Source organism: Heterocephalus glaber, unplaced genomic scaffold, assembly GCF_053883595.1.
Source record: "Heterocephalus glaber isolate CG9 unplaced genomic scaffold, H.glaber_assembly_v1.0 deba00001613, whole genome shotgun sequence".
Lineage (NCBI taxonomy): Eukaryota > Metazoa > Chordata > Mammalia > Rodentia > Bathyergidae > Heterocephalus > Heterocephalus glaber.
Window position 1 is genome coordinate 7,033,835 of NW_028258384.1, and position 17,642 is coordinate 7,051,476.

The following is a 17,642-nucleotide window of genomic DNA, read 5'->3' on the forward strand; positions in this document are numbered from 1 at the left end:
ACATCCTGGGCATATATTCACAGTGCTTTTTCATATATCATGATTATTTACCAAATTAAGGACCTAAATCCAGGAATATTTTGATAACTAAGATTACACTAAATCTATCTAACTATAACTGTAATTGACTTGGTTATTTTGGCCTTCAGTAGTTTTATGAGTTTATGATTGTTTTTCTATTTCTGTGAAAAGTTAAGTTGGATTTTTCCACTTTTTAATTTTGACATATAATAGCTATACATTTTGGGGTGATACAATGTGCTCTTTTGGTACTTGTGTGCATTGTGCAGTGATCATGGGGTAATTAGCATATCCATCACTTTAAACATGTATCATTTCTTTGTGGTGAGAACATTCAAAATCCTCCTTTGTAGCTATTTTTAAATATACGACACAATACTGGTAACTAATGTGATTCTAGTGTACAATAGGACTTCAGGACATATTCTGTCTAAGTATAATTTTATCCTCATTGACTAAAACTCACCCCAGCCTCTCAAAACCCCTACCTTCTCCAATCACTGGTAACCATTTATTTATTCTCTGCTTCTAGGAGAACAATTTGTTAAAAGTATAATGTAATGAGATTTTATGTTACTTATATTTTTGTGCCTGGTTTATTTTAGTTAACATACTGTCTCCCAGGTTTATGTTGAATTACATCTGCACTTCCATGTTTATTGTAGCACTACTCACAATAGCTAAGATATGCATTTAGTATATGCCTATCAATGAATAAAGAAAATGTGGTATATATAAAGAATGAAATGCTCTTCAACCATAAAAATGGTATTGAAATTTTGATAGGCATTGCATGTGATCTACAGATAACTTTGAGTAGTATAGACATTTTAACAATATCAGTTATTTCAAGTCCTTTATGTGTAATATGCTTCCATTTATTTGTAGCCTCTTCAATACATTTCTTTAATATTTTATCATTTTTATTATAGACATCTTTCACCTGTTGAGTTAAAATTATTCCTAGGTATATTTTTGTAGCTATTTTAAAATGGAAATTCTTTATTTTTTCAGATCGTCTGCTACTGGCATATAGAAACATTTCTGATTTTTGTATTTTGAATTTGTATTCTGTAATTTTATTGTATTTGCTTATTGGTTCTAAAGGATTTTTGGTGGAATCTTCAAGACTTTCTATATATAAGACCATGTCATCTGCAAACAAAAGCAATATGGACTTTTCCTTTTTAATGTGGATTTTTTTGGTTCTTCCTTTTGCCTGTTGGCTCTGGCTAGAACTTTCAGTATTATGTTGAATTCTAGTGGTGAAATAGGCATCCTTGTCTTGTTCCAGATCTTAGAGAAAAAGCTTACAATATAAGACTTTCTAATGTTAAGATTCTTTTCCTGTCTTAATTTGTTGAGGTTTTTTTGTCTGTTATGAAGAGATACTTAATTTGTCAAATGCTTTTTTGCATTTATTGAAATGATCATAAGATTTTTTATCCCTCATTCTGTAAATTTGACATATCATTATTTATTGACTTATTTATGATAAACCAACCTTGCCTCCCTAGAATGTGTTCCACTTGATTATGGTGAAACATCCTTTTAATGTGTGGCTGAATTTTGATTGCTATTATTTTCTTGAGGGCATTTACAGATATATTGGCCTGTAATTCTTTTGTTGTTGGATCCTTAGCTAGTTTTGGAATCAGGGTAATGCTGGCTTCCTAGAATGAGTTTGGAAGAGTTTATTTTTTTCAAGTGTATGGAATAGGGCTAGGGATTTAGGTCAGTAGTTCCATCGCCTGCCTCGCAAGCGCAAGGACCCGAGTTCTATCCCAGATACCAAAAAAAAAAACAAAAACAAAATCAAGTATTTGGAATAATTTATGAGAAATTAGTGTTAGTTTTTTAAAATAGTTCTTTAGAATTTAGGAGTGTAACTATCAGGTGCTGGATTTTTATTGGAGACTTCTTTGAGCTTTATAATGTGTTCTGTTTTTTTCTTTTTCTTTTTTTTGGTGCCAGGGATGGAACTCAGGACCCTGAGCTTGTGAGACAGGCGCCGGAATCATTGAGCTAAATCCCCACCCCCTAATGTGTTCTTTTTAATTGGTGCACATTAATGCTACAGAATAATGAGATTCTTTATGGTATATTGGTATATAACATATTTTCATAACTTTCATCTTTGTCATTTGCTCTCCCTTTTCTCCTCCCATCCCTTAATCCTCTTCCCCATCTCTTGACTACTTTCTAGTTTCCTGTCCTTGCTCCTTTGTTTTTTACTTATTTTTATTTATTTTTAGATTTCTTATGTAAGAGAAAGCATTCAATTTTTAACCGAGACACCCTATTTCACTTAACATAAAAGTATTTTTCATCCATTTTCTTCAAGTTACAAGATTTCATTCTTTTTTATGACTAATAATCAATATGTATATATACAGTACATTTTTATCCATGCATCGGTTGTTGGGCATCTAGGCTTAGCTATTGTGGATTGTGGTGGTATAAATATGGGTATGCATGTATTACTATAGCACACTGTGTTTGTCTTGAATTCTTTCAGGAATATATTCAGAATTGGCATAGCTAGATCAAATCGTATATCTAGTTTTAGTTTTATGAGGAATCTCCATTCTGATTTCCATAATGGTTGTGTGACTTTGCATAGATACCAAAAGTATTAGAAGGATTCCTTTTTTAACATGTCCAAACTACAATTTGTTGTTTTTTGTATTCATGATGATAACCATTCTGTCCTGGGATTGAAATCTCGATATAGTTTTGTTTTGTATTTTTGTAATGACTAAAAATATTGAACATATTTTCATATACTTATTGGCCATTTGTATTTCTTCTTTTAAGAAGTTGGTCAAATTCAGTTGCCCATTTATTAATTGAACTATTTTTGGTGTTAGGTTTTTGAGTTCTTTATGTATTTCTAGATATTAATTTTCTATCAGAAGTGTAGCTGGCAAATATTTTCTTAATGGGACTTATTACATCTTTGAACTTGTTAATCTCATTAGTCATTATGTGTCTTTTTAGATTTTTTTTCTTCTTCCTCCTTCTTCTCTGCTTCCTCTTTTTCTTCTTCTGTTACTTTTTTTTTTTTTTTTTTTTTGTAGTGGGGATTGATCCCAGGGCCTTGTGCATGCTACTATGGGGCATGAATGCAGTTGAACTATTATCATCACTGTATACTTTTAGGACCTTTTTATCACCCCAAATGGAAACATCATATTAATTACCACTCACTCTCCAAATCATCTTTCCCCTCAACTGACTAGCTTATTCTGTATATATCATATGAGTGAAATAATATGGTATATGTCTTTTGTTGCCTAGCTTTTTTTCAATTAGCATATTTTAGGTGTTCATTCATGAAGCAGAATGTCAGTATATTATTCCCTTCATGGCTGAATAGTACTCCATCATTCTGATATATCAGAGCTATTTAATTATTCAACGTACTATTGAAAGGATATTTGAGTTTTTACTTTTCAGCCATTAGAAAAGTGCCAGTATGAATATAAATATATACATTTTGTGAACCTATTCGCCAATTTTCTTTGGTATGTACCTAGGAGTTGAATTTCTGGGTCATATGATCAGTCTGTATTTAACTATTTGAAGAACTGTCAGATTATTTTCCAAAATGGCAACAGTATTTTACTTGCCCACCAACACCTGCAATGTATGTAGCTTCAAATTTCTCTACATCCTTGCCAACACTTTTGTCCATCCTCTGCTTTTAATTTACAGAGTCCACCAAAAAGATTTATACGCACTTCAGGAAAATAAAAAATTGTACAAATATTTTAATAATAAATTTATTGAGACATCATGAGATTAATACAAGTTACCTTTGACTTCTACCATTACAAGAGGTGATCAAACTGTTGGCCATTAGCTTCCAGATATTTATTAGTACTGCAAACTGCTACTTAGGTAACCTTGGTTATTGAAATTGCTGTACATGCATTTTCAATTTCTTCTCAAAGGGTCAGCAGTGTCGTGGGTTTTCTATGATATATGACATCCTCTAGCATTCACCATATGAGGGTAACAGCATCTGCTGAAAAAAAATATCATACTATTTTTCTTTCCCTGAAGTGTGTATACATGTTTTTCATAGAGTCTCTGTTTGTGTTTTTGAATGTAAAGTATGTCCATTTTTTTTCAGCTCTGGGGATCAAACCCAAGGCTTTGTGCATGCTAAACATAAGCTCTACCACTGAGCTACAATTCCAGCCCCTAAAGTATGTCTTTTGCGGATAGCATATTTTTGGCTTATGTGGTTAATCTGTTTTGTCAACCCTTAATTTTAATTGGAGTATTTACTTGACTTAAAACTTAATGTAATGATTGATAAATTTAAAATCTATGATTTTCCTTTTCTGTTTTTATCTCTCTGATATATTTTTATTCCATATCTTCTAAAACCTACTTTTGTATTAAATACATTTTTCTAGTGTCTCATCTTAATTCTCTTGTTTTTTATTGTATTTCCAAAGTTTAATTTTTATTGGTACATGTTTGCAATACCTAATGATTACATTCATCGTGGGGAGTTGATAAATGTACATATCTTCATTTTTTGATCCTCTTCCCCAACCTTCCTTCCATCCTCTCTTCTTCAAACTGTTGACTCTTTTCCCCTTTGCAAAAGTTCTGTCTCCTTGTCTACCTGTTTCCTATTATCTATCTTATATTTTTCACTTTCATTTATTTATATTTATACTTTGGGTTTCTCATAGAAGAGAAAGCATGCAATATTCAGGCTTGTGCATCTGATTTGTTTCACTTAAACTTCTGGTCTCAGGTGCATTCATTTTCCTATAAATAAATCAAACTTATTGTCTTTATGGCATTGTCTATAAATATCACCTTCTTTCTTCAGTTTGCACTTTACTTATATTTTGGTTTTCTCAAATGAGAGAAACCCTATGATATTTAAGTTTGTGGGTTCCACCACTCCCAGCCCAGAGGAAGGGGCTTCCTTCCACTGTTCCACTGCTCCAAGCCCAGAGGTAGGGCCTTCCAGGCTGCCTTTCCACCCCTCCCAGCCTAGAGGAAGGAGCTTCTGGGCCACAGATCCACCACTCCCAACCCAGAGGCAGGGCCTTCCAGGCCACCATTCCACCACTCCCAGCCCAGAGGTAGGGGCTTCCAGGTCACTGTTCCAGCACTCCCAGCCCAGAGGAAGGGGATTCCAGGGCACCTTTCCAGCACTCCAGCCCAGAGTAAGGGGCTTGCCATTTGACCGCTCCCAGGCCAGAGTTAGGGGCTTCTGGGCCACCGTTCCACCACTCCCATCTCAGAGGAAGGGGCTTCCAGGCCACCATTCCACCACTCCCCGTGAAGAGGAGGTGAGCCACGTGGGCACCAAGAGCACACAACCCCCCTCCCCATGCTGCCATCGAAATGAGAAGACATATAAACAAGTCCCAAAACCAAACTTCCAGATCACCTATATCAATCCCAAAGGGAAATGAGATGGAACACTCAGAAACTCAACAACCTGTACTCCCTGAACTGGCAATAAAAGACAATCTGGAAAAAAATGAAATCAGAAATAATTTCTCACATAATAGCAAAGATTGTGCTCATAGTGCAAGACATGATTAATAAATCTAGAGAGGATCTGAGGAACATAATGGAATCCCAACACAGGAAACAAACGGAATCCATAAAACAGATACAAATAGATTTCCAGGAGATCAAAAACTCCACTGAAAGTCTAAATGGCAGAATGAGGCAATGTGAGGACAGAATTTCAGATAGAGAAGATAAGATTGCAATTAGTGACCAGGAAAAAAAAAATTGCTTCAAAATTATAAGGGACCATGAGAAAAAAAATCCACCAGCTGCTAGACGATGCAAAGAAGAATAACATAAGACTGATCAGAGTCAATGAAGAAACAGGAGAGAGTGCAGATGACATAAAAAACTCTTCACAGAAGTACTGGCAGAAAAATTCCCAAGCAGGGGAAAAGAACTTGACATACAGATAAGTGAGGTATACAGGAATCCAACTAGCCTTGATCAAAAAAAATCTACACAGATGCATATAATTGTTAAGTTTCCAGAAACTCAACAGAAGAACAAATTTCTACAAGCAGTTAGAGAAAAGAAACAAATCACATGCAAAAGAAAACCCATCAGAATCACAGCAGACTTCTCAACGCAAACCATCAAGGCAAGAAGAGCTTGGAGTGACATATTCCAAGCCCTAAAGGAAAAGAGCCTCCAACCCAGATTGATGTACCCTGAAAAAATATCTTTCAAAATTGATGGAGAAATAAGATATTTTCATGCCAAAGAGCACCTTAGGAACTTCATGAATACCAAACCACCACACCAAAATATTTTAGACAATATCCTTGGAACAGATAATGAGGAGCACACCCCAGGAAGCACAGAAGAATGAACCCATCAGGCACAACAAGAAATTAAATGCAAAGAGGGAGGATCAAACAAAAAGAAAATGTCATGACAATGATAAGTCAATACGTATAAGTTATAACCAACAATGGTAATAGCCTCAATTCACCTATCAAAAGAAATAGACTGGCAGAATGGGTCAAGAAGCAAAATCCAACAATAGGCTGTATACAAGAAACACACTTAATTAAAAATGAAAGTCATAGACTGAAAGTTAAAGGGTGGAAAACAATACTCCATGTGATGGGAACCCGAAAAAAAGCAGGAGTAGCTATCCTCTTTGCAGATCATGTAGATTTCAAACCAACACTGATTGAGAGAGACAAAGAAGGACACTACATCCTTGTAAAGGGAACAATCCAAGAGGAAGAGATGACAATCATAAATATCTGTGAACCAAACACTAGAGTGCCCAACTACATAAAACAAATACTAACAGACATGAAAAGTCATATATGCACTAATCCACAGTAGTGGGGGACCTCAACACCCCACTGTCACAAATAGATAGATCAACTAGACAAAAAATAAGGAATGAAATGCTAGAACTCAATCAAACTCTTGAACAAATGTACTTAACAGATGTTTGCATAGTGTTTCACCCCACAAAATCAGAATACACATTCTTTTCAGCTGCACAGAGGTCACTCTCCAAAAAATAACAAATACTCACCCACAGGAAATGTTTAAGTAAGTGTAAAGGAATTGAAATTATCTGCTGTAAATTATCAGACCATCATGCGATGAAATTGGAGATCAATAGCAAAAGAAACTGGAAAAATTTCATTAACAGGTGGACATTGAACAACACAGTTCAGAATAACTAATGGGTCACAGAGGAAAGTAAAGAAGAAATCAGACAGTTCCTTCAATTAAATGACAATGACAATGCAACACATCATAATCTATGGGATAAAATGAAAGCAGTGTTACGTGGGAAATTTATAGCAGTTAATACACATATTACGAAAACAGAGCCACCCCAATTAAATAACCTGACGCTGAACCTCAAGCTTTTAGAAAAAGAAGTGCAGGACAAACTCAAAGGTCATACAAGGGAGGAAATTAAAAAGATGAGAGGAGAAATCAATGAAATGGAGACTAAGAGAATGATACAAAAAAGTAATGAAGCCTAGAGTTGGTTCTTTGAAAGAATAAACAAAATTGAAAAACCCTTAGCCAAACTTATCAGAAAAAGGAAAGAAAAGGCCCAAATCCATGTAATTAGGAATGAAAAGGGTGAAATTAAAACAGACCTAGCAGAAATCCAGAGGATCATCAATACCTACTTCCAGAACCTATATGCCAATAAGATGGAAAACACAGAAGAAATGGACAGATTCCTTGATACATATGAATTACCAAAGTTGAACAAAGAAGACCTAAAAATTCTAAACAACCCAATATTGCCAGACTATTTTGATGGGGTCTAGGTTTCAAAGTTTAATGAACAGATGAAGAGTAGGCATATCTGCCCTTGTTCCCCACCTTAAGGAGAAAGCATTGTATCTTCTCCATTCATATAAGGCATTCTCACTGGAAGTATGGAGTACATGTCTTTAATCTGTTGAGAAGTTTCTGTTCTACTTCTAGTCTCCTGATAGCTTTTACCCTGAACAGCTGTAGAATTTAGTCCAATACTTTTTCTCCCACTAGTGACAGGATCATATGGCTTTTTCCTTTCCTCTGTTAAAATGATGACTTTTGGGAGTGGATCTTCCAATGCTGAACAAACACTACCATCCCTATTACAAAACCACTTTCTACATCCTGCCAGATCTGACTTTTAATAGTTTGTTTTGTTAAACAAATTTCTACCTATGTTCATACTTTTTTCTTCTCTTATCTTTATCCAGTTTGAGGATTAGCACAATGTTGAGTTCCTAAAATGAGGGGAGAAGTGTTCCTTCTTTTTTCTGCTTTCAATGTTTGATATAATTTATCAGTTAAAATATTTATGAACCTACTGTTGTCATATAGGTAGGTTTTCAAGCTAGGAATATACTTTCTTGAACAGGTGCTATTCAAATTTTATATTTCCTCCAGAGTTAGTTTCATTAATTTGTTTTCCAAGTTACTTCTTAGAAGTTGTCAAATTTATTTCAAGAAAGACTTTTGTGATATGCTTTCTATATCCTTTTAAATTCTGTAAAATCTGTGGTAATGTCTCCTATATCTTAATATTGTAATTTAAAAAATGTATAACTGATATTGTGTAACAGGAAGAAAAGGTCTAAAAGAGCAAGGGAATTGGGAGGGGTAGGGGAAGGGATAAAAGGGAAAGGAAAAAATATGAGAAGAGGAAAAAAATGGAAACAAGGTCTTTGCAAATAGGGAAGGGTGGAGGGGGTAAAGGGAGGGCAGGAAAAGGGGAAAAAATAAGAAGCAAGATACATCATGTAGTGGTACAAGATCCCAATGATGAATGTATCTGTATTTTATACCTAAAATGTACCAATAAAGTTAATGGGGAAAAAAAGATTACATGGGACAGGGTGTGATTGAGTCTGTGCTATACAAGGTATGATTGAGTCTGATTGACTCTGGACTTACTTCTTGTGAAAACAGAATTGAGACATAGACTCTGGTCCATGGACTCTTAAAAATGATTGGTTTACTGGCATCAAGAGACTAAAGGACATTAAGAATAAATTAAAAGAAATTTAATAAATATTGCTTTAAAATGTAACCACAGAAAGTAACACTTTGGTTTAGGAACTCAAGTAAATATTAGAACAATAATCATTGAATATGAAAAATATGGCAAATATTGTGCTAGGTAATAGGGCATCACTTTAAAGATGAGAATGAAACAAAGAATGAAAAGGTAGGTATAAAAGAGTATGATGGTTAAGATAGAAGAATAAGGTATATCAATAATTATCAAGGAAACAGCAAAGTGTTTCCAATCAACCAAGAGTTGTCATTTGCCTACACTTTTGTATAAGAGTGACAATGAAGCTACATAATCTATTTTACTACTTACTTTCTCACTGCACATTGGGCTTTGGTGTAACACTTCATGAGGTAAAGTGAGGTTGTATGAACAGGGACTTATTTTGGTTACCTGCAGCAACTGTAATAAAGAATGTGATGAATGGCTGGGCTGGCTGATGTTGGCAGTTCCAGAGAGGCAGGCAAGGACCCTTTCTTGGAAATCTAGGCAGCTATTATGCAGAACTTTGTACTGTGCTACTATGCTCTTTACCAGAACCATGCTAATATTGCAAGCTGAAGTTTACTTTTATAAACTCTAAGAGACGGGCAAGGAAGGCCTAATATGGAGCTGAATGAGATGGGTAAAATAGTAGAGAAAATAATATGGTACAGATGTGTAAGCAATTGTTTTTGTGTTGGTGCATGATAGTTAAAATTCATAAGGACATATGCCTGCCAAAATGCAGATATGATGATATTAAAGATTGATTTAGGCTATTGTGTAGTATTTGGTGGTTTGCCAACAAAATATGACACATTGATTTCAAGTTAGGTTATTGTTATGATTTAGATCTACATGTTCCCCCACAGCCTCATATAGTCATTGATGGTTGAATCCAGAATGTGTGATTTTGAGTTTAAGGGTGTGTGATTACTAAATCAGTATACTGATTGGTTTGGTACCACCATCATCCTGGTAGCCTGGATATAACATAAGGGTCAGAAAGAAGGTAATCTTCTCCCTTGTTGCTTTTGCTACCACGTGGGTGCTATTAACAGTTTCTCCTCTGTGATGTCTTTCTGCCATGTGCCACTCTGCCTTGGAGCGAGCTGATTATGGACTGAAACCTCTACAAACTGTGAGCTAAATAAAACCTTTCTCCTTTAAAAAAAAATGTAATTAGAAACTTACCAACTAAGAAAAGCCTAGGTCCTGATGGCTTCACTGCTGAATTCTACAAGACATTTAGAGAGGAACTTCTGCCACTGCTGCTTAAACTCTTCAATGAAATTGAAAGGGAAGTAATACTCCAAATTTCATTCCTGGAAGCAAGCATCATCCCCAAAGCAGAGAAAGACCCAACAAATGAACATAGATGCAAAAATCCTCAATAAGATACTGGCAAATAGAATGCAGAAGATCAGCAAGAAGATCATACACCCTGACCAAGTGGGATTCATCTCAGGAATGCAGGGATGGTTCAACATACACAAATCAATCAATGTAATACACTATATCAATAGAGCCAAGGACAAAAACCATATGATTATCTCCAAAGATGCAGAAAAAGCATTTGACAAAATCCAAAATGCATTTATGATAAAAATCCTGCAAAAAATTGGAATAGAAGGTCTCTACCTCAATCTCATAAAAGCCATCTATGAATAACCAAAAGCCAGTATCATACTAAATGGTCAAAAACTGAAATCCTTCACATTAAAATCAGGAACAAGACAAGGATATCCACTATCACCACTCCTGTTCAATATAGTTCTGGAAACATTAGCCACGGCAATTAGACAAGAGAAAGAAATAAAAGGAATAAAGATAGGAAATGAAGAAGTCAAATTGTCATTATTTGAAGATGACATGGTACTGTATATAGAAGACCCCAAGAACTCCACCAAAAGTCTTCTAGACTTAATAACCAAATTCAGTAAAGTAGCTGGATACAAGGTCAACACACAAAAATCAATACCTTTCCTCTACACAAACAACAGACTCACTGAGAGAGAAATAGGGCAAATAATTCCTTTCACAATAGCATCCAAAAAAGTGAAATATCTAGGAATCAATCTAATGAAAGAAATCAAAGACTTCTTCTCTGAAAATTATAACACTCTGAAAATAGAGATTGAAGATGATGTCAGAAAATGGACAGACATCCCCTGTTCCTGGGTAGGAAGGATCAATATAGTGAAAATGGCCATACTTCCAAAACAGCTACATAGATTCAATGCAATCCTAATTGAGATCCCAGCAGCATACTTCATGGACCTTCAAAAAACAATCCAAAAATTCATTTGGAACAAGAAGAGACCCAGAATAGCAAAAGCAATTCTAGGAACAGAGATGTGGCAGGGGGGTATCATAATCCCCAACTTGAAACTATACTACAAAGCTACTGATAAAAACAGCATGGTACTGGCAATGAAACAGACCTGAGAACCAGTGGAACAGATTAGAAGATGCAGAAACAACTCCAGACACATTCAGCCATCTCACTTTCTATAAAGGAGCCAAACACCCTCACTGGAGGAAAGATAGCCTCTTTAATAAACTGTGCTGGAAAAGTTGGGTTTCAACATGACAAAAATGAAAACTAGACCTATATCTCTCACCACACACTAAACTAAAATTGAAATGGATTAAAGATCTGAATATTAAAATAGAAATACTGAACTGGCTAGAACCGAAGTTAGGTAGAACTCTTGAAGTCATCAGTGTAGGAAAAGATTTTATGAACAAAACCTCAGTTGCCCATGAAGTAGCACAAACAATCAACAAGTGGGATCTCTTCTTATTAAACGGCTTCTGCACAGCAAGAACCAGCAGTGTGAAGAGACAACTCACAATGTGGGAGAAAACTTCACCTGCTGTTCCTCAGACAAAGGCCTCCTTTCTCAAATCTATACAGAACTTTAAAAGATCAGACCTCCCAAATTTAAAGACCCAATCCAAAAATGGGCATCTGGAATGAACAGATATTTCTCAGACAAAGATGTAGAAATAGCAAATCAACATATGAAAAAATGTTCAACATCACTGGTCATTCTAGAGATGCAAATGAAAACAAAGCTGAGATTCCACTTCACTCCAGAAAGAATGGCTGCTATCATGAAATCAAACAATAACAAGTGCTGGTGGGGCTGCGGGGAAAGAGGAACCCTGCTCCACTGCTGGTGGGAGCGTAGACTGGTGCAACCACTGTGGAAATCAGTATGGAGATACCTCAAAGAACTAGGACTGGAAATCCCATTTGACCCTGCTATTCCTCTGCTGGGGATCTTCCCCAAAGATTTAAAAGAATCATACCACAGTGATATATGTGTGCCCATGTTCATAGCAGCACAATTTTTAATAGCTAAAACTTGGAACCCGCTCAACTGCCCATCAAGTGGAGACTGGATAAAATGTGCTTTTTTAATAAGATGGAGTACCACTCAGCCACAAAGTTGAGAAAGTTATAGCTAAATGGATGCACATTGAGGCAATACTCTCTTTTTTTGGTACCGGGGATTGAACTCGGGACCTTGTGCTTGCGAGGCAGGCGGCAGAACCACTGAGCTAAATCCCTGGCCCTTGAGGCAATACTCTTAAGTGAAATAAATAGGACACACATGGAAATACAGAAGAGTTTCTCTAGTGTGAGAAAATGAAAGTGTAAATAAGGACTAAAAGTTATAGTGGATAGTGTGAAATGGGAAGAAAAGGGGCAAAGAGGAGAGGGAAGTGGGAAGAATGGGGCCAGGAAAGAGAGGAATGGAATTAATATCAGAAAATACAAAAATGTAAACAAAGTCTTTGTAGATAGGGGATGGAGGGGCTGAAGGGAGGGCAGGGTAGGGGGAAAAATAGGAACCAAGAGAGATTATGTAAACGTGCAAGTTTCCAATGATGAATGTCATTGTGTTGTATACCTAAAATGTACCAATGATTAAAATGAATAATTGATAATGCAAAATGGGAAGAAAAGGTCCAAAGGGATAGGGGAAGTGGGCGGGGTAAGGGAAAGGAAAGAAGGGACAGGAAAAATTATGAGAAATGGAAAAAATGGGAACAAAGTCTTTGTAAATAGAGGAGGGTGGAGGGGTGAAGGGAGGGCTAGAAATGGGGAGAAAATAAGAACCAAGATACATCATGTAAAGGTAGAAGTTCCCAATGAGAAATGTAAATGTATTGTATACCTAAAATGTACCAATAAAAGAATTTAAGGGGTAAAAAAGCTTGTGTGTTAGATTTACTTCACTTAGTACTGTTTTCTAGGTGCATTCATTTTCATAGAAATGATTCAAATTTATTCTTCTTTATAGCAGAAGAGTATTTCATTGTGTATAAATATCACATTTTTTATCCATTCCACTCTTGATGGACATATAGGCTGCATCCAAGATTAGTCTATTATGAATTGTGCTATTATAAACATTAGTATGCATGTATCAATGTAATATTATGTCTTTAACTCCTTCAGGAATATATCTAGAAGGGAGACAGCTTGGTTAAATTGAATTTCTATTTATAATTTTTGAGGAATTACCATACTGATTTTCATGATGATTGTGTTACTTCACTTTCCCAAAACCAATGTAGAAGGATTCCCTTTTCATCACAGCCTCACCAGTATTTTTCATCATTTGATGTATTGTTGTTTGCTATTTTTTCTTGAATGAAATGTAATCTTAGTGTTTTAATTTGCATTTCTCTAATGGCCAGTGACTTTGAACATGTTTTATTTATAGGCCATTTCTCCTTCTTCTTTTTAGAAGTGTCTCATTTTAGTTGCCCATTTATGATTGGGTCTTTTATTTTGGATAGTCCAATTTTTCTAGTTCATTATACATTCCAGATATTAGTCTCTATTCAAAGTATAGCTGACAATATTTTTCTTTTTCTGTAGATTGTTTTTTTCTCTGTTGATTGTTTACTTTGCAGTTGCTTTACAAATTCATATAATCACATTTGTTAATTCTTGGTATCATTTCTTGTACATTTGGGATTCTGTTCAAAAAGTCCTTGCCTATGCCTATGATTTCAAGAGTACTTTATCTTCCAGCAGGTTAAGAGTTTCTGTTTTAATATTTAGATCTCCAATCCAATTTGATTCTAGTTTAGTGCATAGTAAGAGATATAGATCGAGCTGTAATCTTTTGTATATAGATAGCCAGTTTTCCCAGTACCATTTACTGAAGAGGTTATCATTCCTGCAGTGCATATTTTGGCACCTATGTCAAAGATCAGGTGGCTGAATGTGTCTGAAATTATTTCTGTATCCTCTATTCTGTTCTATGTATCCACATGTCTTTTTGTACCAGTACCATACTGTTATTATTACTGAAGCTTTGTAACATAACATATTAGAATACAATGTTTCAGAGTAGTTTCTAATGATCTACTGGATATTGGCATTGTCTGTTGTGAATTTAACTTTTTTATTTCTAATTGCATTGATATGATTCTTTTCTCTCCTGCTTTTGTTAAGTTTGGCTAAGAGTTTATCTATTTCATTTATTCTTTCAAAGAATTTTCTCTTTGATAAAGTGATCCCTTATATTATTTTTTAATATAAACTTCATTAATTTCAGCTCTGATCTTTAGGGCTTTCCTCCTTAAACTAGGTTTGGGTTTGAACTGTTGTTATTTTTTTAGTATATTGAGGTTCACTATTAGGTTATTTATTTCAGCTCACTCTGTTTTTCTAATATAAGCATTGACACCAATAAACTTTCCTCTTAGGACTGCTTTCATTGTATCCCTTCGGTTCTGCTATGTTGTACTGGCATTGTCTCATATTTCTAGGAAATGTTTAATTATTTTCTTGGTTTAAATGTTCTAGAGTGTGTTATTATTTTTTCAGGCATTTATATATTTTCTATGGTTTCTTTTGTAATTGGTTTCTAATTTCAGTTTCCAATGATTTGATAGCATACATGGGGTGATTTAAATTCTTTTGCATTTCTTTAAGCAAGATTTGTGGACTAGTACACTGTCTATTTTAAAGAAAGTTTCATGTGCTCCTGAGAAGAAAATAAATTCTGTTGTAGTAGATATAACACTTTGTAGATATCTATTATGTCCATTTGTTTGAAGATGTGGTTCAGCTCTGATATTTGCTCATGTTTTATTTAGTTAATCTATTTGTGAAAGTGAGGTATTGAGGTTTCCCACTATGATTGCCTTGGTGTTTATCTGGTCTTTCATGTACAACAGTGTTTGTTCCATGAAGTTAGCTGTACCAATATTCACTGTATATATACTTACAATTGTTATCTTTTCCTGTTGAATTTTTTGTTGAGAAGTTAGCTGTAATTCTATTGGGTTTATTATTATATGTGATTTTTTGCCTTTCTCTGATAGCTTTTAAGGTTCTGTCTTTTTGCTGAGCATCTGTGATTTTGACTATGATGTGTTATGGGAAGCTTCTTTATTTATCATATTTAATTGCTACTCTCTAAGCCTCACTTACCTGTATGTTGAAGTTTTTCCTCATATTTGATGAGCTTCTTATTATAATTTCTATAAATGAAATTTTATTCAATGTGCTCTGTCTTCTATTTTTTTCTAACTCCAATTAGTTTTAGTTAATTCTTTTTAGCATAATCTGGGAGCTTTTGAATAGATTTTTCTTGTTCATTTAATGTTTATATGAATTCCCTGAGAGTACTTTGTTGTGATTTTTCCATTTTGTCCTTGATTTGAGAAACTCTGTTTTCTCAGGAATTTATAAATTCTCTACAACTTTTTTTATCTTAGTAGCTTCTATCTGGCACATTTTTATGGAGTCTATATCTTTGGTGAATATGTCATTCATATTTTGTACCATTTTTGTGAGCTCTTCCATTTATTTATTTGTTTCTTTCATATCTACATTGGTCAGTTTGTATGTTAGTTACATCATCTTTTGGGTCATGTCCTCTTTGAACTTACTGAATTTATTTAGATATGCTTTAATCATTTAACATAGCTCTACCTCCTGATGTTTGTTTTTCTTCCATTTGTGCCCTTTGGATCTGTGCTTTGGGACAGTTGAGAGTTTGGGGAGCTTTTGTTGGCTTTTTCATATTCAGTTGTGTGTGTGTGTGTGTGTGTTTGTGTGTGTTTCAGTGTTGAGGGTTGAGGTCTAATACAGTGAGGAGAGTTTGGTGTTGATATGACAGCCACTTTAGTTAGAACCTGTTTTTCATTGATGTGTTTGTGGCACATTGTCTAGGGCTATTGTTCACCATTACCTGCTTTTCACTTTAATTAAGTTGGGCCTTGTCACTATGCTGTAAGGAGAGAATTTCTATTGATTATTGTAACAATGTTGAACCAAGCATACATCATTCATAAACATTAAAACTTATTTTAATAATTTCACACTTTTATCAATACCTCTTACACACTATATTGCACTGGAATGTGTGAGGTGTGGGGATATGGAGTGGAATGCCAAAGGGAAAGAGGTATTTCAATGGGAAGAGAAAACTGAGAATGATAAGAGATATGTAAATAGGTAAAAGAAAATATACAGGAAGTCAGATTCTGTTGGAGTTTATTTTACAGCTTTGATAAAGGGCTGGTTTAGAGGTGTTTGGGGAGAATATTTGTGTAGGGAAGTGGATATATGAAGATGGGTGGTGCTATATTTACAGATTGAAAGAGACCATGAGTTTTCTGATGTTGGTTAATATGTTTCTTGTTAGTTTGTTTGGTTCTTCTGAAGGATTACCCTGGTATGCCCTTAAATTGTACTGCTTAATTTATAGCACTAGTTAATTCTTATTCTCTAATGTACTTACACATTCTCTTGTTATATTTATGGCATTAGATATATGGAGAGGATGAGATGGAAAGCAAGAAGACTAGATATTGAATGATAGAAAGGGGCTAAGAATAAAGTCAGTAGAGTGTTGAAGGTTAGAAGTGAAGACACACTAAAAGAGGAAGTAGGTCATATGGGAAACTCTTGAAACTTATAGTATTATAATTGTCTAATACCAATAAAGTAGAACCAAAACAGAGTAAGAAAAATGAAAACAGAGAAAAGAAAGAAATAGGAAAAAATAACAGAAACAACAATGAAAATCAAACAGAATAGCTTAAATCCAACAAATTAGCAAGGTTGCAATAACTACAATTGCCAAAAAAATCTAAAGAAATAAAAACCTCTCCACAGTTGTTATAGTGATAGCCCAGGTGTTGCATACAGTTCCCTCTTCACTAGTGTCACTGCCCAGTGTCAGTTAGTGGTGCCCTTCCTCCTGTGTTTGAGACAATTTCCTATCTGAATCCTCTATGATTGTTGCTTCCTTCTAACTTGTGTCCAGTTTTCAAGCTATGGGCATTGCCCGTCCCTGCACACTTTTGAAGGTTTGATTGTCTTGATCAATTTGTAAGGTGGATATCACAGACTTGTCCACATGTTCCCCTCACAGATTTTTCTTGCCTATTATAGTTTCAAAAGGCAGCTATCTTAGGTTCTGATCATCATTGTTTCAGCTCTGCCAACAGAAGCTGTCTTTTTCTGTCTTCTGGCTGCCAGGAAATCATGCTGTCACTGTGATATTTTCTGATTTTATTGCAG